This window comes from Podarcis erhardii, assembly GCF_964252035.2.
Source record: "Podarcis erhardii genome assembly, chromosome: 5".
NCBI classification, from domain to species: Eukaryota; Metazoa; Chordata; class Lepidosauria; order Squamata; family Lacertidae; genus Podarcis; species Podarcis erhardii.
Genome location: NC_138509.1, coordinates 28,744,965 through 28,767,295, shown reverse-complemented (window position 1 = coordinate 28,767,295; position 22,331 = coordinate 28,744,965). Strand labels below are relative to the sequence as shown.

The 22,331-nt window shown below is 40.2% G+C and overlaps 1 protein-coding gene and 1 long non-coding RNA gene across 13 annotated transcripts in view; one reads left to right on the top strand and one right to left on the bottom strand.

Moving 5' to 3' along the window:
* CTNNA3 (catenin alpha 3) overlaps positions 1–22,331 on the top strand; it is a 566,694-nt gene that overhangs the window by 394,429 nt on the left and 149,934 nt on the right. The gene's annotated exons all lie outside the window — the stretch shown is intronic.
* LOC309342505 lies at positions 3,252–12,344 on the bottom strand. 2 transcript variants are annotated; one of them, XR_014156869.1, is made up of 5 exons: positions 12,245–12,344; positions 9,875–9,983; positions 7,192–7,463; positions 6,954–7,076; positions 3,252–3,703 (listed from the first exon to the last, which is right to left on the bottom strand). It is a non-coding gene; the product is annotated as an uncharacterized lncRNA (long non-coding RNA). The 2 variants fall into 2 exon arrangements; XR_014156870.1 differs by lacking the exons at positions 3,252–3,703; positions 6,954–7,076 and having other exon boundaries at positions 7,092–7,463.

Here is a 22,331-nt window from a genome sequence, read left to right as displayed (position 1 = left end):
TTTGCAGAAGTACAAGAAAATCTTTCAAAAATAAAATCTAAGGGCTCATCCCCCGCCTCCCAATGAAATAATTCAATGAGGACCGAGAATACTCAGTAGCCACTAAATGTTGAGTGTTAGTAGTGAGGAACAGAGGCATACTCAGGTTCCCTTGTATCCTTTGCAAGGATCTGTATTGGTGCCTCCAAAGCCATGGAAGTCAACAACCAAACTGTCAGGTGAGATAGGGCTCCTGTCCTAGAAGCATGTCTCACTGGCGCTGCTAGTTGGAGGAGGAAGGTTTGATTTTTCCAGGTGTTGCGAGCAGTGCCAGAGAGCCCAGTCGAACTTTGGTCTGTCCATCCTCATTAGGGGCAAAGAGCAACCCGCCTTCCCCCACTTCCCTTCACGGTTCTTTCACCCCTTCACTTCAGCGGGGCAAGTTGCCCAGGGTGGTGCAGTGCCAGTGCCTGCCAGTGCACCTCCTAAGTTCCTTCTTCCTCCTCCTCTCACGCTGATGCTGCAATGCAGGTAGTTAAGCTGCCTCATCATTACAGGGCATATACAGAGAGAGGGGGTAGGAGGGTGGGAATGTGCCAGTGGCTGCTATTACTTCAAAGATGGCTGCACTGAAGACAAGTACTGCCTCCTCCTGCTGCTGCTGCCTGGGGGTGGGGAGAGCTGACAGGAGCAATGATCTGTAGGGAAACTCTGGCCTCTGGCCAGGTTGGGGGCAGTCAAACCTGAAGGAGAGAGAGAGGGGGTGGATTCACACACCCCTTTTGCCCTCACATGCATTGATAAGCGGAACGATTTTCACATGCACCCTGAGCCTGCCTGCACCCAGGTCCCTGGTGAGGAATAGAAAATGGGGGGTTAGAATGGAAGAGAACATGGCTGTCCAGCTGCAACAGGAATCCTATTAGGAAGTGAGTACACACTGAAACATTTTGTTTCAGGCTCCACCTTCCAAAGCTTACAGTATGTAGCCATCCATAAATTGTTGTATTCTAAATCCCATCAGGCTTGCGGACTGGAGTTGATGGGAGCCTGGACACAACACAGGGAGGGCAACAGGTTCCCAACGCTTGTTTTAGGTTATTTCCCTGCACTTGACCCCTGAAGAGAAGAGAAATAAACATCAGTGCACCTTGGTAGTGCTAATGTTGAACTGTTACTGTATACAACATTCTTTTCCCACTCAACACTATATTTGCATGATGTCCAAATACTATTGCACATCCATCCCAGTTAATGAAGCATCCTATTTTTGGTTTGCCTTTCATTTAAGAATTGGAGAGCATGGTTTGTGCTGAAATTATGAATAATTGCGTCACCAGAGACCTTTAACTGTTCCAGCTGAGTGTACTTATCCATTTTCTTCAAGACTCTTCTTGTCCAGAATCTCTCTACAAAAATTGGATATAACCAGCGGCAATATTCACATATTTTTTTTATCCTGGAAAAGGCTCCAGGTATCAATACAAAATAAGAACCTTAGAGCAAGTTTTAGTTTGGTTCTAAACAAGCCCCTATGGGAGCAAATTTTGAAAAGGCCTATTTTTCCAGTAGTTTAAGACAGCTTGGAGTTCTGTGCAGCTCCTGATCTCCATATTGCCCACTCCTAATGTTTTTACAAAAGTTTTGTAAAGCCTTCTGCTGAAAGTAAATAAGTACTTTGTGTTCCTCTAAAATACCCACTTTGTGTTCCTTTAAAACATCTGTTTTTGCTTGTCAGATAGAGAGCTGTTTTGCACATATTGTGCAAAATATGCTTTTCGTATGTTGAAAATGTCATCCCTTCAAGCCATATTTTGGCAATGGAACATACTTAAGGGCCTTTAATGACTAGTGGAGACTAGCTGCTTGAATTTGTGATATACCATCTCTGCTTGGGTAGGGGCTGAAGGAAACAATTGTGCATTTTAAGTTTCTAGGTTTTGTTCTTGGCTAGCTTCCAAGCATGAGATTTGTGATTCCTTAAATTGTTTGTTATTGCTTTGGGGAGCTGATTGAGTTCTGAAGACAAGCCCTGTCTGTCTGGTTGTTGGTATGGTCCCCTCTGCTCAACATGTATATTTGTAAAAAACAGATACTACAAAACAGTGTGAGTCTTTGCCTTACAAGGGAACTGGCTCTATAAAAAGCTGCCCTTGAAATATCCTATCACTTGAGGAAATGCAAAATGAAAAACAATATGAACAGTTTAAAAGTCTTCTATGACAAGTAATAAATAGTACGGCTCTGATGATTTGAAAGAAACATGCTGTGGGTGAGGACTTAAGAATATAAAATGGCCCCTTACGCTAATAGTGACATTTATGCCCAGAGAGGGAATCAAGTGTTTCATTGTTATCTAGCACATTTGTACAATTCCTCTGTAAACAACCATCAGGAAATTGAACTAGGTGAACCATTTGTCTGACTCTGTAATGTTGCTTTTACACTGTGATTCAACCTATAATTAAAATTAAACCCAATTTATGCTATGTAGTGTTTATCCACTAGGGCTGACATTGATGATTTTCCTGCAGAGGTTCATTCTCTAACAGGACTTAGAAAAATGCTTGATCTTCCTTTTGTTTTGTTTATTGTACCACATTTTTGACGTAGTAAAATCATCATAATTAACAGATGGGAGCAAGGCCTAAGCATCTTTCCTGGGTGGTAGTGGTACAGATTTGTAAAACAGGTCCCCTCCTCCATAGTATATGCACACCTCCACAGTATGTGCACACTTTCCCTTAACATAAATCTTTTGTACACATTTTTGATTAAAGAAGTATATTTCAAAATTTGGAGGGCAGTGAATTTCTAAGATAGCTGCTGTTTGCTTTTTGATTCAGTTAGTGCAAATTCCAGAGGTTTGCATTAAAATGCTAAGCAATCCAAATTTCTTCCACGTCCCTATTTGCTGTTGTTTTAACCTGTGCTTCCCCTTGGTCACATTTGCTGATCCACTAATAATATTTTTCAGGGAGTTTGAAATACATGTGAGCACCTTCCATGGATAAAACTCTTGAGAGCTTTGCATTGTTGTAACATTTGGTCATGATTTCTTGGTGCAAGCAGCTTCAGGTTTAATCTTACAATTGCTTCCCCGGTCATTTCCACCACTTGAACTACCTCAAGATCCTTTCTCATTCACTTCCCTCCAGTGACTACTGCTGTTTTCTTTTTGCTGCTTCCTGCTGTCATTCTGGGCAAATGCACTTTGTCAGAGTCACTGCAAGTAGGAATGTCTTTACAAACAATTCTCCCTAATACTCTAGTTAATTATTAGGCCTTTTTTTACTTTCAAAGTCAGCAGCAATAGGGCTCAATGGAGTGGTACCACCAGCACCACATCCGAAGCCCCAGTGGTCATACTGGACAGGTCAGAAGATGAGATGCAGGATATAGCTTTTGCTGTGCCAGCTCCTAGACTGGGGTAAAGAAGAGGCCTGGCATGGGCACTTGGCTGCCATGTGTTGGCAGCAGAGTTCACATAGGATCCAGACGACAGCTTTGTCCTGCTCCCTCCTCACCCTGTTTGGTGAGTTTCTGCCGGCAGTAGCTTCCTCCTTGTGAGTGGGCATATTGGGGCCCTCATTGCCAGCAAGTCTTCCCAGCCAATGGTGGAGTTCTCAATTGGCAAAGACTGGCTGAGCTGAGCCATTCAAACCAAACTCCTTCCAGCATGGTGTATAGGGATGAGCTTGTGGGTGGATTGCTGTGCTACTTCCTAAAATGCCATAGATAGATAGAGAGAGATGCATGACACATGTAACTAAACACAATAATTTGAGATCATACAATCTCTTTTTGAAAGTCACTCAAGCTGGATATTATCCTGTATCTGGATATTCAGTATCTGGGAAAATATTTAATACACATGTCTGTAGAAGAACCCCTCCTGCACAATAATAAGCGTGGAGGGCTCTCTACAGTATCCATGGATATGGAATGACTGGCTAGGGCCTTGGAGTTAAATGGCTGATAAGAACATTTAAAAAAAATATTATTATTATTATTATTATTATTATTATTATTATTATTATTATTATTATTATTAAATTTATATACCACCCTATACCTGCAGGTCTCAGGGCAGTTCACAGCATAAAATTGTAGAATATTAATTCCTTTAAAAAGGGAGGTTCATTAGGTACAACAACTAGGAACTGAACTCATTTTTTAAATAGGTCTAAACAAAATGATGAACATGATTTCTAAATGAGTCATGGGTTTGTAAACTTCCCCCAATGCACAATATTTTATACTTGTTTTATTCATTTGTTACATTTGTTTGACAATGTAATTAACAAAGGCTGCAGTCCTAATCCTCCCCCTTTCCCTAGAAGGAAGGCAGAGAGGGAGGGCCACTGATAGGTGGCTGGGGCTGCCCACTTGTCAGTCACATAATATCATATGGCATCAGGTAACTTAAACTTCAAGGAAGAACTGTGAAAGTTTTCAGCATGAAGCTGAAGGTGGGAAAGAAAAAAATCCCTAAAAATTAAAGAAATATAAATTGAAAATCTCCCACTCAGAATAAAGTCATTGTATGTTCTGAATGTGGCTGAGAGGGACAATAAAGAAAAAGAAATGTCAAAAACTGTTTTGCATTAGTAGTTGCATATTCACCTCAGCTGCTTTTAGCTATTATAAGTATAGAAATCTCACATTTATATTCCTGTCAAGTAAAAAAAAGGGGGGTGCCTACAGGTGAGTGCTAATGTAACATCTTCCACTTAGGTAGCACACCAAAGCTTGTTAAAATCGCAGCTCAGCAGGCTCTGTTTGAAGCAAAACAAGTCTTTAAAATTGCTGCTGTTGGGTATGAGGTTGACAAGACCCATGGCTGTTTCTGCAGATTTTTTAAAAAATAAAAATGCACACCCCCGGAAACCTTTTTATCTAGACACATCTAGCCCTCTATTTTACTAGTAAAAACACATCTTTCAAGTGCAATCAGAAATATTCCAGGACCTTTTGATGGATACTGCAGGAATTCTCTGATTCCAGTCTCTTGCTGGAATCACCTATGTTGACTCAACTATGTTGAATCTGTCTGTTTGATCTCATCACTGAAGCTGACACTCTGAGAGGGTATGGAACCAATGTGTAAAACAGTAATAAAAAATAATACACATGCATCAAATGGAAATTCACCCTAATCGAGTTATCCCTGCTTGTTAAAAGCTAGACCAAAACAAGAAGGGCTTACTGAAAATCTGGAAAATGCCCAAGCCTGGGCATTTGGCAAGTTTCCCATGGAAAGATTTTCCACAATTGTGGTGGTCATCTTCCTTTAAAAACAACAGCAGCAGCAGCACCCTGTCTCCTTGGATTGTTCTGTTACAAGTGAGGTACACTGCTGGGATTCTTGAAATAGGAGCAAATCTGCTTTTTGCTGGGGTTTTTTAAACATACAATAAAATAAAGCTTATGAAAAACTATCATCTTATCTAAGCCACCTGCCATCCTGAAAAAAATATTAGTGCTTATTCCAATATCCTTGAAAATCTCTGAAAAACACATGCACACATACGCATATACAACAAAAGGGTGACATTTTGCATCTCAGCATAACATCAGGCAGCGGAGAGGCATTGTACAACTTTGAATATTCCCCATGGGGAAACAAAGAAAAACAGCAGGTCATGCTTAGGGATACATTATGCTCAAGCTAGTTGAAGGACTCTCCCTGGCCCTTGGAGGATTGCTGCTCAATTCTCCACCTCATACATTCCAGGAAACAAAATAAATCAGGATCTAAAGAATTGTAGACCTCATTGCACATCTCAAAGGAAACTCTAGACTTAATGTTTCCTGAAGGGAAACTGCTGATGTCACATTGCAGATGACTGAGGTTCAAAGAGCACTTTGTGAATGTTCAAAGGAAAAACCCAGCAATCCCATTTATCTCATGCAACATGGGTCACGCCCACACCATACATTTAAAGCACTCTTATGTCACATGGAAGCCATGACTGAGACAGAATCCTGGGAACTGTAGTTTGTTAGGAGTGCTGAGTGTTTTTAGAAGCACCCTTGATAGACTAGAGTTCCAAAGATTCCTTGGTGAAAGCAATGACTGTTAAAATTGTATAATTGTGCTTTTATATGTACAGTGTGGTGTATGTAACCTTAGGGTTGTTTTTTTGATTCCGAGCATAGATGAAATGCTGTGGAGAGCACTCAGTTTGGAGCAAGACTTGGGAGATATTCTGATCTCTCAGGTAGGCAGGTTCTAAAGAGTTTAGGGCAAAATGCAGATGCTGAACCATTGATTTATTCTCACCCAGCTCTGTCTGTTGATAGGAGGATGCATTCTACACCAGCTTAAATGTTAAAGACAGGAAACTTCCTCCCCCGCTCCCCAAGTAAATTATGTATATAGCACAGAAGTTTATGTGTGCACCATGCCATAATATGTTATCTCACGAATAGATCTGCTTTTTAAAAAATGTTTCCTGTTTCTTGTGATTTAATGGTGTAGATCTAATGATGAAATATTGTGTGGGCAGTTTTGAACCTACTCTATAACATGCAGGTTTCAATATTGCAATATCTCGCTATTTGCCAATATTGCCAAAACTCCAACCCTTAACAGGAGTTATTCGGGAAATAATGATATGTGTCTGAACAACAAAATTTATTTTGCTTGTGTTGTAGAAGAAATACTATGGCTGTAGAGAATGTCCCAACTGTAGAGAACGGGAATGGTTGTGGTGCTTTTTTTTTACATGAATGTTGCTATGAATCAGATGGTGCTGTGAAGAGGGAGAACGAGTGATTCAGCATTCACCTTGATTTTACTGCCAACAGGGAAATGGCTGATGGTTCAGATTGACAGGCCAGTTTCAGGAAAATTATGTGTGCTTGCCCATTTATATCAAAGTGAAATGATTTCCCAATGCAGGCAGAGTAAAAGGCTGAAATGTAGGCCATCTTACTAATCCTCTTTTGGGGAGTGCAGTAGTGTGTACCTTATAATTAAGGTGCACAGTAGACGGGTTTTTCAATCACTGCGGAAGTCAGTGGGCACAGGAGCTGAGACACGGCAGTCGTAGGAGATGAGAAGGAAGCAATGCAGCTTGTCTCATCAAAAACTTTTTAAGATATAAGGACATATTGAGAGAGTGGCGAACAGAAAGAGACAAACAATTACTAGACTGCATTTTGGAGGGAACTTGGAAGGCATTTGCTGTGGATATAAAAGGATACATTGCACAGATGGTAAAGAGCTATTCTGTAGGTTCATTTGCACCCAGTGGGGAAAATGTAGGAGTTAAGGCGTAGATCTAATGATGAAGCAAATGAATCAGATTCTCTTCTGACATAAATTGGTGAAGCTTCAACGGAACTGTCAAAAATAAACCTGCAGTGCATTTGACCTAGTAACTTAAAAGGAGCACTGTAGGTGGAACGTTCAAATGCCATCAAGATATTGGGATCACAGCATCAGAAGTGAGGAGGGATTCTTTTAAGTAGAGAGTCTGAAAAATATATAATAAATATACAGAAAGTTTCAAAATACTTAACAGGGTACCGATATGGTGTTAAAGAATAGGCAAATGGGTAACATTCAGCTCCTTCTCTTTAAACTCTTCTCCTGCTTTTTTCTGAAGTTCTCTTTCCTTTCACTGTTAATTAAAACTACTAAACTTTCTCATTCTTTCCAACAAAAATGTGTGTTCAGCTGGACATTTTTTCTTTCTCTATCTCTCTCCCTCTCTCACTCCCCCCCCAAAAAGCAATGCAGATCTGAGCTGAAAGCAATGCCAGTCCATTTTAAGCATGCAGATGGAATATGTCCATTATGCCATTTATTAGGAAGAGATGACAAACTCTTTCCTATATATTTAAGTTCAACACTACAGCTAGGGGTTGAAATTAAGAAGCATTCCTTCCTTGCTACTAATGAAATTAAGGATTTGGATCTGTGACACTCATGAGTAGCTGAAGAGCGGGTAGGTAGGCTGATTAATTTTTTCCAGTGTGAAGGGTCGTCTTTTGGTAGTAAATAATATGTGCTTATCATTTCTGAATACCATTGAGTACAAGGGTTTGGAGCACAATGGGTCCATTTACTTTCAGCAAAGTTTGTTGTGCCTTCCTAGCCACATTCTGACCAATTTGAGAGATGAAAGCGATAGAAATGTGTCTAGCAGTATTTCCCTTCTTCTATATATGTCAGGGCAAATCCAGTTATGTGAAGAAAATCCTAAAATTATACCTTGGAGACAGTTTTTGTCAAGCATCAGATTCATTTACAAAAAGCATTTTTAAAATGACTCTACTATATGAAACCACCACAATTCATTCATTCGTTCGTTCGTTCGTTCGTTCGTGCGGTCGTTCTTTTGTCTGTCTGTCTGTCTGTTTTGTTTTTCTATCACTTGCTAGGGTTTGATTCACATCTCTTGGCTCAACCCATATTCTAAAAGTTTTTGATGGCATGACAAATTGTGTCAAGACACATGAAGGGTGGTGAACACAGAATGTCAGCTTCCTGTTAATCACGGTTAGCAAATAGGAGTTAGCTTTGGGAATACGGTATTTATTTAAGAGATTCCTATACCACCACTCACCAAAAATGTCCACAAGGAAGTTTATAAAAATTAGGTAATGTAAAAACATTATTCATTATAAACAGAAATATTACAATAATGACCATAAATTACATGATTAACAGCATCATAAAAATGGCAGCCTATCAGCCTCTTAAAAGGAGAGTTTTTACCTGGCATCTGAAAGAATATAAGGTTAGGGCAAGATACACACCCACCCACCCACCCACCGCTGAAGTGTGTGTCATTCCATAGGTGTGGAGCCACCACCAAAAACGCCCTTTCACCCCCCAGCCCCTCTCCTATCTATAACATATCCATCCCACTTCACTCTCATTCCTCAGATCTCAGAGATATGTGTTTAATGTACATACATTCCCATGTTGTTTCCTTTCATCACTCTTAGCTGGCAGTTTGTGAGCCACTCAGTGCAGCATACCTCCAAGGAAGGAGAATCACCCACCTTCTGAGGGAGTCTGTCAAACAGCTTTTAATATCAGAAAGTTCTTTCTGATATTTAGTCGGAGTCTCTTGTATTGCAACTTGAAGACATTGGTTTGTGTCCTACCCTCTGGAGCAGGAAATACAAGCTTGCTCCATCTTCCATGTGACAGCCCTTTAGATATTTTAAGATGGCTATCACATCTCCTCTCAGTCTCCTCTTTTCCAGGCTAAAGATATCTTGGTTGCTCTCCACTGCACATGTTCCAACTTGTCGATATCCTCCTTAAATTGTGGTGCCCAAGACTGGACACAGTATTCCAGGTGTGGTCTGACCAAGGCGGATTAGAGTGGTCCTATTACTTCCTTTGACTTTGATGCAGCCTAGAATAGGATTAGCTTTTTGTGATAGAGCAGGGGTCAGCAAACTTTTCCAGCAGGGGGCCGGTCCACTGTCCCTCAGACCTTGTGGGGGGCTGGACTATACTTTGAAGGTGAAAAAATGAACAAATTCCTATGCCCCACAAATAACTCAGAGATACATTTTAAATAAAAGGACACATTCTACTCATGTAAAAACACGCTGATTCCCAGACCGTCCGTGGGCTGGATTTAGAATGCGATTGGGCCACATCTGGGCCCCAGGCCTTAGTTTGCCTACCCATGTGATAGAGCAAGGGGGTCTCTGGTCTGACTGGGTCTTCTGCACTAGAATCCTCAGGCTGGGGCATATGCAGTGCTTTTTTCTGGGGGGATGCAGGGGGATGCATACTCCTAAACATTTTGTGAAGTTTGGCCTCATTGAGGGGCAGTATTTCAATATGAGTAGGAAAATGAGAGTACCTCTAAACATTTTTTAAGAAGAAAAGCAATGGGCATATGCACCAATAGCTCACCTGGTGGATGTGCTGACACTTCATGCCTTTCCTTTTTTGCTTCAGAGTCCTTGCCTTCATCCCCTGAAGATAAGGATTCTGACTCCAGGGTCATGAGAAATGTCATGTGCTACATTGGTTAAAGAGTATTAGAATATATATTTACATATATATTTACTTTATCCCAACAGATCTAACCATATGTTACCAATCCCATGAACAGTAGGTGAAGTTACTCCACTTGCTCATTTATACATAAATCTTATAAAACTGCACCATTGTGTGCTAAACCCATTCAAAAGTTTTGACAGCAAAGCCTGTGCCGGTCTACTGTGAACCACTTGCTCTGTTATTTTACTATATTCTGAAATAACTTTATCTCAAAATATTTGCACGCTCAGACAAATTCACCACATGTCATACAGTACGAGATCTGAACAGCCCCACCTCCAGCATGTGGGATTTACGGATCTCAGTGTGTAAGGTGTAAAATACCATTCATACAGCACTTTGTTTATTTTCTTTTATTATTGCAGGCACTGGGTTTTTTTGGGGGGAGGGGTTGTTCCAAAGTTCCTCCCACGTTTCCTGAGCAACTGATTCTCCCAATTATTTTCTTAGCATTTCTTTTACTCCATCTCATGTTCCTGTAGGTAATTTATAAATTGTTTTATATATTGTTGAAACCAGCTCCTCTATTACTTGGGGAATATGAATTTATTATTAATTCCAACTCTGTTAGTCTTATCCTACCCCCAGCTTTTACCAATGCATTAGAGTCTTTGATAAATAAGGTGCCGATTGTATGGAATTTCCCTTAATTGCTCCTTTACTAGATTGCCTGTTTTCCATGCACAGATTTTATATAGAGGCCATTGCTGTCTGTTGTTTTTACATTCCTGAATAATTCATTGCTGGTTTTTTTTCCAATTGGAATCCCAAAATAACTACCTGGCCACTGTGTCCTTTGTTATAATGTATTGTTGAAATGGTAATCCTGCTCAATAAAGAAGGAGCCCAATGTTCAGGCATTGGGTATATACTTGGCTGAGAATCAGGATGGATGGATTTGGCTCTGTTTCATCCGTGTCTATGTTACACATGACCAGTATTAAGTCAGTTTTGGACAGACTAAAATGGAACTTGCATTTTTTTAAAAATTGTGCATAGTTCTTTTCTTTAAGTGAGATACTTCTATGTTTATATTGGGCTACAATCAATTAACACTCTCCCCACTTTCATTTCTAACAGGATCTAGATACTCAGAGAAACTAGAAAGTGCATCAGTTGCTACACAGTTCAAAACAGGAGTAGAAATGCCTCTGTGAGGTACAGTGTGTGATGACATGAGGGCTCTCTCTCTCTCTGTCTCTGTCTCTGTCTCTCAAAAATACTTTTTTTAGTGCTACCACATACCATTTATCATGGGGTATTTTCAGCCCTTTTTGCAAAGTGTGTACCACCTGTTGCTCTTCCTAGCTTCTCTAAGCAGCTAGATTCTGTTAAAGAAAATGAAAGCCCTCACTTGGACTATGCTCCAATATCCGTATTAAATCAGGTGCTGCAGATCAGGTGCAAATTTGGTTTTCCTCAAATTTGTTCTCTGGCCTTAGCTGATGAGCCAGTGGGGCAAAGCTACCATCTGTGAGTACTTCTAAGCAAGAAACTCTCCTCAATATAATGATACCCATCACTCAGACTGGTTCTTCACAGTTTGATCAGTTCAGCATGTTCAGTGCTCCACTCCTAGCTTATATGCTTGACCTTTTATAACATCCTAAGAGTTTCCAGTTCTGCACCACACATAATTTGACTGATGCTAATAAGCTTAATATTATTTTTTGTAGGATAAAAGATGAACTTTGGGGCTTCATTTAGTAGAAGTAATTGGGAGTTCACAGGCAGCGTGTGACATTTATTTCCCTGGAACTTACCACAAATTGCTTTGGAGGAGAATTGTGCACACATGATAACTGCCATACATGTCTATGCTTTCCGGCTTTCCCACACTTTCCCCAGCGTATATCTCTCCCTTCTGTTTAACCTGCATTTTAATTTCCATACCATCTAACCATAAGCTTCATAAAATGCGGTTTCATGTATTTCTGTACATACATATATTATTGAAACAACAGCCAAATGTTTACGCATTTTCCCTCCTAAATTTATTCATTAAGGTCCCTTTCCCACCTTTACATAAATGCTTATTTTTGTTTTACTTTAATGAGGAGTTTTTGGGTGGGGTGGGGTAGGGTATGGTGGGTGAAGGAGAGGACAGGCTATGAGGCCCAGCCACTAAATGGGAAGTGACATAAGCATTCAGTGTGCTCGGTAACGTTATTCTAGCTTTTCTTGTTGCTGGTGATTCTGAAAGCCATCCTACTTATTCACCCCCATATTGTCCCTTGACTTCTGGAAAGTCAGTGAGACATCTCTGGCGGATGCCACATAATGCCAGGAGCTCAGCAGCAACGTCTAAATCCTTTGCACCCTTGCTTGGCAGCTGGGACTGGTGGCCCTTCTGCCACTCCAGGTGGAAGCAGCCTGTTCAAAAATACTCAGTCCACTAGATGCCTGGGTGAGAATAAGGTTGCAGGGGAATCATTGCCTTTCTGTCCCAGTATGGAGACATCAGCTGGGCACTGGATTGAGGCAAACATGTGGCTACTCTTTTCTAACCCCAAGGTGCTTTTGTATGTGAAGGACCTCAACAGGACGTGGTGGAGATGAGCAAGATTGTGCACCTGCTGCCTTGCTGTGAAATAATGTGATGAAATGTTCAACTTATCTCTTACGTCCTGCTATATATGGTTTCTAATAGTTTCAAAAGCAGCAATTAAAAATGATACATTGCTGAACACTATGAGTCATCGGCTGAGTTTCTCAAGATGATGGCGTTAGCTGGAGCTGGGATTTGCTGGATGAATGCCCTTTGGTAATGCAGTAGCTGCTGCATTGTACTGAAGGTTATAATTTATATGGGCTGAAAAGCATAGCTTTTCCTGTAATTGAAAATGTTCTCTAAAGGCATTTCATTGGCAGTCTTCAAGTTAACATAATTTATTAAACTAAAACAACAATGAAAACCATTTTCAATTTATCTTTTCTTTTACTACAGTAGAACATAGTGATGACTGATATCACCCAGAATTGATAGGGCAGGTACATGTAAGCCTGTAATGTGGGGTTGCCAAGTTCAGGAGTGTGCTTCTGTTATCTTGAATAGCTATGTGGATGCCCACATCCTTTCTACCACCACAGTTTTGCAACAGTGAAAGATGAAGCTCATCAATAGCTACCTTCCCCACATTAGCTGTGGCATTGCTTAAATTGTTGGTTTTCAAAGTATGTTCCTGGAAACGCTGTGGTTTCTCAGAGGCGTATTAGCAACTTCCTTGAGATATAATCTGTAATGTTGCACAAGGGTTCTTGAAATACAGCTTGTCAGCAATCATGGTCACATCCATACCATATGTTTAACGTACATTGATACCACTTTAATAGTCATGACTTCCCCTGGGAATAATAGTTTCCCCTCAAAGAGGTACAGTTTCCAGCTTAACAAACTACAGTTCCCAGGATTCTTGAGAGGGGAAAGGCATGTGCCACTTATGGGGGAAATGTATGGTGTGGATGCGACCTAAGATAGAGCTGGGTATCCCAAGCCCACCTCAGATTACCTTGGAAAGAATATGAGATCTTTCCAAAAGAGAGGGGGGAGTTTTCCTCTCCAAGCCAATCTGAAAGCTCATAAAAATATCCTCCAGCCCCCACTATCCACTTCAATCTCCCAAAGGCCTCCAAACCAGTTCTCCACCCACCAACCTCACCAGTCCCTTTCAGTCAGTAGAAGTGGCTGGAGCAGCAGTGATAGTGTACAAGGCAGCAGTGGAGGGAGGTTTCCCCCTTCCCATCCTCCTTTACCATCCCCAAGGCACTCTGGATAACAGCACCAGGCAGAAAACCAAGGGATCAAGAGAGAAGTAGTTTCCTTGAGGGCTGTTGGCTATCTTTGCTGCTTAAGAAGTCAGGACTTCAATGCAAATCTTCTGTTCTTGCTGGTGGCCAGGGTTCCAACCCGTGTGTGTATGTTTGTACAAATCACAGGTTTAAGAGTCACAAGATTGCATACTGCTAGTCCCGGTTCCAAATCCAGGAAGGAAGATCAGATAAAACAGTAGTCAGGTTCCAGCAAGGCACAGTCAGGTGTAGTAGACTTTAAGTTCAGATAAGCAAGATCACACAAGAAGTTAAATCCAGATAAGCAAGGTCACACAAAACAGACCAAAGGCAAACAAAGAAAGTGGGTAGCATCTTGGATAGTTCCAAGTGCCACCTAAACTCAGAAGCAGACTTTAATGCTTCTCTGTCAGTAAATCCCCACAGAGAACTGCAGTGTCCTTTGATAGCTAATCCCCCTCCTTGTGAGAGGCACCTCTGCTGTTTCAGCAGCCACTGGTTCCAGGGGAAAGGCAAGGCAAGGTTTCTGAGCTGGAGTCCTTCAAGCCTGAGAAAGGTAATATGACCTCTTGAGGCTGGAGGTTGCTGGAACTCCAAAGGTGGTAGGAATGTCAAAAGGCATATTACTGGCCTTAGAGAGTCTTGAATCTGTGGCCTCTTCCATTGAGGATGGGAAGTCAGAGCCCTGAATCATGACAGCAATGCATGAAGTGGACTATCTACTAACTAACTGAGTAGACCTGGGTTGGCAGCAATGCAACACAGATTGACAAATGTTGAAACCTACTAAACTTGATGGCCTTAACCTTACTCAATAGGATTTAAGTACCAAGACAACCACAGACTTGTAGAGTTGAACAGGACCACAAGGTGATCTAGTCCAACCTCCTGCAATGTAGGAATCTTTGACCCGGCATGGGGCTTAAACCCACAACCCTGAGATTAAGAACATCATGTTCTACTGACTGAGCCATCCCTCAGGGATTGTTCTCTGTCTTTCAGCCTTTGTTGTTTACCATACAATGGAGAACAAAGAAACATTGGCTTGCTTCCAGAGATCCTGGATGCTTCTGTTGATGGAAGAAAGGAGGCAACTTCTCTCCCTGTCCACAAATCTTCTTTATAGGGGTTGGGGGAGCCACTCCAGATTAGTGTGTGGGGAGGTTGTATGGGAAATCTGCTAACAGAAGGAGCCCTTGCATTCATGGAAGAGCAAATATGGATCCAAGCCACTGAGAGTCTGAATGAGATAAGGACTGTAAATGTATATATAATATAAATTGTCTTATTATCCCCCCTGCATGTCCAGCATGTTTTAATTGAGGGTAGAAATTGTAATCTCCATTCCTAGTGGTTAGGTAACAGTGTTGTTTCCTCTCTGGTTTAAAAAGCAGAATCAAGAACAGGATTTATTATTATTTTTGGTTCCATAAGCCAATGGCATATTTGTTTGTTTGTTTTTCATTCAGGAGATCTGATCTTTGAGTTTAAACTATATTGCCTATAGAAAGGAAGGTTTCCTTATTAATAGTTGCAAACAAGCACATCTTAGATGCAATTTGTGTATTACAGCTACTTTATAATTTCAGATATTCACATTCAAATTGGCTCTCTGGGATTAAACATAAAACCCCACATAGCTGAGTTTTGGGGTTTTTTAAAAGCCAAAATCCTGACTGTTCTTCTTTTAACCTTGTAACTTTATTGTAGCTAGTGTCATTGTATTAAATAACATTTTATTAGGAAAACTGAAATGAACTGAATTGTTAAGGTCAAGCTGTAGGCTACAGGCATTCTGCCAGCAAAAGCTCGATTTGTACCATGCTGTTTTCGGTCTCTGCTGGCCTGATCCTCTTAACATTCCAGGGATAGAAACCCAGTTTAAGTGAACAGAACTTGCACTGGTAAAGCAGCTTGGATAATTGGTTATGTGACAGTAAATTATAGTTTATGATCAGGCTTATGTTTCAAATTTGTTGCGACAAGTCACAGACATTAAGATAGTAATCAGGGAAAATTCAAGTTGTTCAAAGCAAATTGCACAGCATATTGTAAATAGACAATGGCTAGCAATATGATTGAGATCTTAGGCTTTCCTATCTTTATTTGCAATTACTTTTCCATCAGTAGTTCAAAAGTTCTGATTGACATTCTTCTTCTTTCCCTATAAAGCCAGCTTTCAGATGAGTGCACCACATGATGCTAATTCTAGGTTTACTTTTAGTGCAGCTGTACAGAAAGATTGGGGGGGGGGATGTTAAACATTACAGTTTGAATATGACTTGCTAGTAGCTGTAATAAAAGGTTTAACACCAGTGTAGTTAATCCATAAAATACCCATAACATTAAGTCTGACTTTGTAGAAATAGACTGTTATTATACAGCATACTTTCTAAAAATGATTATGTATATTAAAAAGCCTTCAGAATAGGAGTGTATTGAAATTATTTCTCATTTTCTTCTAAAGGAAAAGTATTATGTCAGGACAATAAAAACACATACTCATACTATCAACATTTGAAAATCCAGATTTACAGGCTCACTCTCCCACCCCCAACTTTCTGATCTTTGGGTAAATACAGATTAACAATTTACCAGATAGTAAAATGTATTGAAATACATGTTTAAAGAAGACTACAATTTCATGCATTAATGGCGGGGGGGGGGGAGGGTAGCAAAGAAGAAGAAGGCTATGACATAATGAAAACAAAGGGTGTGGTTTGTGGCAGCTTCTTTCAAGGAGGAGAGGAATAGCAATGGGCAGATCCATCTACTTTCAGTCCATGTCAGCTGCACACATTTTCATTCCTAAATCCATTTAATCTGTCTTTTTTCAAGTATAAATATCATATCATAAAATACATGTTTCTAAATATATTTCACCCTAAATTAATATTTTTAATGCATTTAATTACATTTCTTAATCCAGTAACCATACTGCAGACCCTCCAAGTGTCCAGGGACATCCCTGATTTAGAGAAGCTGTCCCAGTTTCTGATTTGATCCTGGAATGTCCCACTTTACCTTAGGACGTCCCTATTTTCATTGGTGAAAAGTTGGAGGGGATGGAGTTATCCAACCCCTGAGCCGTCTGATGGCAATTCTGTATAGGGAAGCTTTTAAAAAATATTTAATGTTTTTATATATGTTGGAAGCTTCCCAGCATGACTGGGGCAACCCAGTAAGATGTGTGCGGTATAAATAGTAAAATTATCTTTAAAAAAAAAAAAAAAATTATTCAATTTTTAAAACACATAATTAAAAGACAAACACATCACAAAACACAAACAAACATAAACAAATCAAACATAAATAAATTCATAGTCTTATTTTCTTGTAACTTCTTTCAATCGACTTCCCCATACCTCCCTTTCGCTGCATCCTTATTTTAGAAAGAATTTTTTTTTAGCAACCCTTTAGTCAATTTATCCATTTAGTTCCCTTCATTAGATTCCCATAAATTTATTGGTTACAGCTGTACTATTCTGCTTCATACCCCTTGACATCTTAACACTCATCAATTTTACAACAGTTTTTAAGATATATTTTAAATTTCTTCCAGTCTTCTTCCACTGCCTCTTTCCCCTGGTCACGAATTCTGCCGGTCATCTCTGCCAGTCCCATGAAGTCAATCACCTTTGTCTGCCATTCTTCCAGAGTAGGTAGTTCTTGCATCTTCCAATACTTTGCCAGAAGAATTCTTGCTGCAGTAGTAGCATACATAAAGAAAATCCTATCCTTCTTTGGCACCAATTGGCCAACCATGCCCAGGAGAAAAGCCTCTGGTTTCTTAGTAAATGTCCATTTAAGGACTTTCTTAATTTCATTATAGATCATTTCCCAGAATGCTTTCACCCTCGGGCAGGTCCACCATAGGTGATAGAAGGTACCTTCATTCTCATTACATTTCCAACATTTATTATTGGGCAAATGATAAATTTTTGCAAGCTTGACTGAGGTCATGTACCACCTGTAGATCATTTTCATTATATTCTCTTTTAAGGCATTACATGCCGTGAACTTAACACCAGTGGTCCATAACTGTTCCCAGTCAGCAAACATAATGTCATGACCGATATCCTGTGCCCATTTAATCATAGCTGATTTCACCGTTTCCTCCTGTGTATTCCATTTAAGCAGCAAATTATACATTCTTGACAGATTCTTAGTATTGGGTTCTAACAGTTCCGTTTCTAACTTTGACCTCTCCTTCTGAAATCCTATTTTCCTGTCCTCTTTAAATGTCTCATTTATCTGGTGGTAATGCAGCCAATCTCGAACTTTGGACTTTAGTTTTTCATAACTCTGAAGCTTAACCCTTTCACCTTCATATTCTAAGATTTCACAATATTTTGGCCATTTAGAATCCATATTAAGTTTTTTCACCCCCTTGGCTTCCATTGGTGACAACCACCTGGGAATTTTGCTTTCCAATAGGTCTTTGTATCTGCTCCAAACATTATATAGAGCTTTTCTAACAGTATGGTTTTTAAAACCTTTGTACACCACTGCCTTGTTATACCATAAATATGCATGCCAACCAAAACAATTATCATATCCTTCCAAATCTAAAATGTCTGTGTTCTCAAGAAGTAGCCAGTCTTTCAGCCAGCAGAAAGCTGCTGCTTCATAATATAATCTTAAGTCCGGCAGGGCAAACCCCCCTCTATCTTTTGCATCAGTTAAAATCTTAAACTTTATTCTGGGCTTTTTGCCCTGCCAGACAAATTTTGATATATCTTTCTGCCACCTCTTGAAACAATCCATCTTGTCCAGAATTTGTAAAGTCTGAAACAAAAATAGCATTCTAGGCAATACATTCATCTTAATAGTAGCAATTCGACCTAACAAGGACAGTTTCAACCTTGACCATGCTTCTACATCTTTCTTTACTTCTGACCAACATTTTTCATAATTGTCTTTAAATAAATTCACATTCTTAGATGTTAAGTTTACCCCCAGGTATTTCACTTTTTTCGTTATTTCCAAACCTGTTTCACTCTGAAACCTCTCTTTTTCTTCCATTGTTAAATTTTTCTCCAAAACTTTTGTTTTCTGTTTATTCAATTTAAATCCTGCTATTTGACCAAATATTTCAATTAGTTCCAACACTCTTTTAGTACTAGTGTCTGGCTGTTGCAAAGTCAAAACTAGGTCATCTGCGAATGCTCTTAATTTGTAATGTCTGGCTCCGACCTGAACTCCTTTAACCAACTGGTCCCTTCTAATCATATTTAACAAAACCTCCAGGACTGATATAAAAAGTAGAGGGGATATTGGGCAACCCTGTCGTGTACCTTTTTCTATAGGTATTTCTTCCGTTACCACATTGTTTACAATTAACTTTGCTTTTTGTTCCGAATATATTGCACCTATACCGTTTTCAAAACCTTGGCCTACCCCCATCCCTTGGAGATTCTTTTTCATAAAGCTCCAACAAATGTTGTCAAAGGCTTTCTCCGCATCCACGAAAATTAAAACAGCCTTTCTATTAATGTCAACTTCTAACAGCTCCAAAATATCAATAATGTTCCTCACATTGTCTGACATATGTCTCCCTGGGAGAAAGCCGGTTTGGTCTTTATGAATCTCGCCTAATAACACAGCCCGATCTGGGGGAGTTTGGCAGTGAAAGGTCTTTTCTCTACGATTATTTCCACGCAGGAACAATATCCAATTTTATCTTCCCCCCTTCTCCTGCCAATTGGAGGGAATATTTAAGTCCAATGTCAGGTTTGACAGTTTGCAAAAGGTTTTTCCATTCAAATACGGCTTGCTATTTTCGTTGCTTTACTAATCATGCAGTTCGGGGGGGGGGGCAGACTTCCTTGTTTAGTGCCTTCCCCGTTTTCAGCCAATTTTTAAATTTAGTGTCCCGTTAAGTCCCTCAATCTTACTCACGGGTGTTGCAGTCAATTCTTTATTTCAGGAAGGAATCGGCGCTCTCCGTTCATGGCGACGCGGCTTCACTCCACAAGCTGGGTAGCGACTCTCAGCACCGCGCTCACCCCGATGCCGCTCCGGAGCCTTTAAAAAGGCTCCTTTACAGTACCGGGGGGCGCAAAAGGTGCCCGCCGAGTCTCCTTGTTTACAGGCTTCCGCGCCTGTAATTTTAGGGGTCCCCCGCTCGCCGTAGCGGGTCGGACCCGAACTTGCGAAGCAGTCCTGCCTCGGAGCTCGAGGCTAGAACCGCCATTAAACGATGGCGCCGACCGGAAGTCTCTAAATAGTAAAATTATCATGTTGGAATGGGATGTTGGAATGGGATGTCCCTATTTCCATCGAAAAAATGTTGGAGGATATGATATTGCAGAATTTGCATAAAACACCACACATTTTTATTGTGACCAGGCAGCTTAAGAGAAACCAGATCAGGCATTTCGTTTGGGGCTACGCCACCCCACCCCACCAGCAGCTTCTTTATCTTCTCTTGGAGAACTGATATTTGGTCAGTTTATTATACTTGCAAAAGAGCTGAAGGGCCTATCAAAACAGAACTCTTCAGCTAGAAGCTCAGATACTGCACATTCAAGCCAGAGCTGTGTTTGCTAGATCAACACAAAGAACTCTGGGACACAATTTTTCAATTCCTTTGCTAACTAATTACACATAAAGTCAGTTATTGCCAACTCAAGGGGGTTTTTGCCTGCAATTTTCTTTGAACTGTGGAATCTTAAGAGAGAATGACCACATGCCAGGTAAAGCTGACCTTTCTGGATGCGCTGTTAAGGAAGCACGGTGAGTGAGCCATCTCCTTAGGCAATCAATCAGCCTCCCATAGAACTCTCTCTCTCTCTCTCTCTATATATATATATATTATTCACAGATTATTTCCCCCACTCCTGTTTGAGATCTCAGTGCAGTTTGAATGGGAACAATTTCTTATTTCAAATAAAAGAAAAGAAAAAGAAATAAGATACAGAAAAGGAAATGTCATCCTAGCCATTCCATAGTGAGATGAGGTTCCTTAATTGATCAAATGTTACCACTATGGGGGACAAATCTAACTGAATATGGGTGTTCACTTTGTGGCCTAATGATCATGTAGTTGACACGGTTTTTCAGCATAATGCAAGATGCATTTATTTGATTTACCTTTATGTTCACTTAAAAAAAAAAAATCTTTTAACAACCAAGGTGTCATTTTTTATTCAAACTTCATTCATTTTATTTATTAAGCTTGATTTGCTGTTTTAAGTAGTAATTTAGGGAAGCTGCCCATAATAAATGTTGTACAGTTGTTTCCCATATCCCATGTGTTACAATAGTGATTCTCCTAGCAGCATAGATTACATACACTCTCTACGTGTGTTTTAAAACACTCCCATACACACATTTGTAAACCTTGATTGGGTTTATAAACATAGCAGTTTTCAGAGTAAGGTATTTAACCGGAAATGGCTGCAGCTTCTTTCTTTAATCTTCCTCGTTCCAGAAAAATTCATAGCCTCTTTAAGTGCCTGGGAGCAGCTTCAGCCTTTGGCAAGCCATGCCATCCTGTTTCCTCACAATGCTACACTGGCTGCAACAGTGTGTCATTAGGATGCAGCAGCATTATTCTAGGTGCACAGTGCACAGAGAGTGGGGTAGATGACAGTCTTGTTTGCTTATTAAAGCTACTGAGCATTTGAACATCAAGAAAAGAAGCAGAGAGCCAGTGTCAGTGACAGCTTACTCACCCTCTCTCCCTTGGCTGGGCACCATTGCTATGACTTGAGCAGTCTTTGGTTAACACAGATGGGAAGAAATTTTGCCCTCTACATTACTGGTCATTGTGGAGGGCATCCTCATAGCATTGGGTCACATTTTTGTGTTGTTACACCTCTCTATACAGGCTGGCCGTGGTTTTATGGGTTTCTGGTCTCCTAATCTTGCCCTCACTCCCTACCAGCCATGGACTACAAATAAAATGTGGCCTGTTTTTCACCAATACATGTCTCTGCGTTGGGCTCCTGAGCACTTATTCCCTGATCAAATGCAGAAGGATATTGCATTTTGTTTTTGTCTTTAAAACTTTGTTATGTTTTCCCCCTTGCAACAAACCTTTAGTCCAATTCTTTTGGACTAAACAAAGCATCTGGATATGTATATATTTTATATATGCATAAACCAATCATTGACTAAGAGGTACTTTTTCTAAGCTCCCCACTGGTGAGCTTAATAGCAAACCACACAGGACATTAATGAGGTTACCCTAATTATTCTAAAACACAACTGAATAGCAACAAAATGGTAGAGTATAATTGCTCTTGGATAAGCTAAGGATCCCCAGGATATTGTAAGCAAATGATGATAGATCCAGGAATTCTTGCCCCATTCTGAGTTTCATACTGTACCCTTGGTGTCTCAGTCTGGGAGGAACAGAGGGGAAAGAATTCACTGATGTGTTTTTAAGAGTTGCTAGTTCATATCCCTGCATGCCCTCTTTCCAAGGAGAGTGAAGGAGCAGGAGGATTATTCTGCACAGACAATCTGTATGTAAATTATAAGAGGCTCAATCTTCCACTGTCTAAATAAA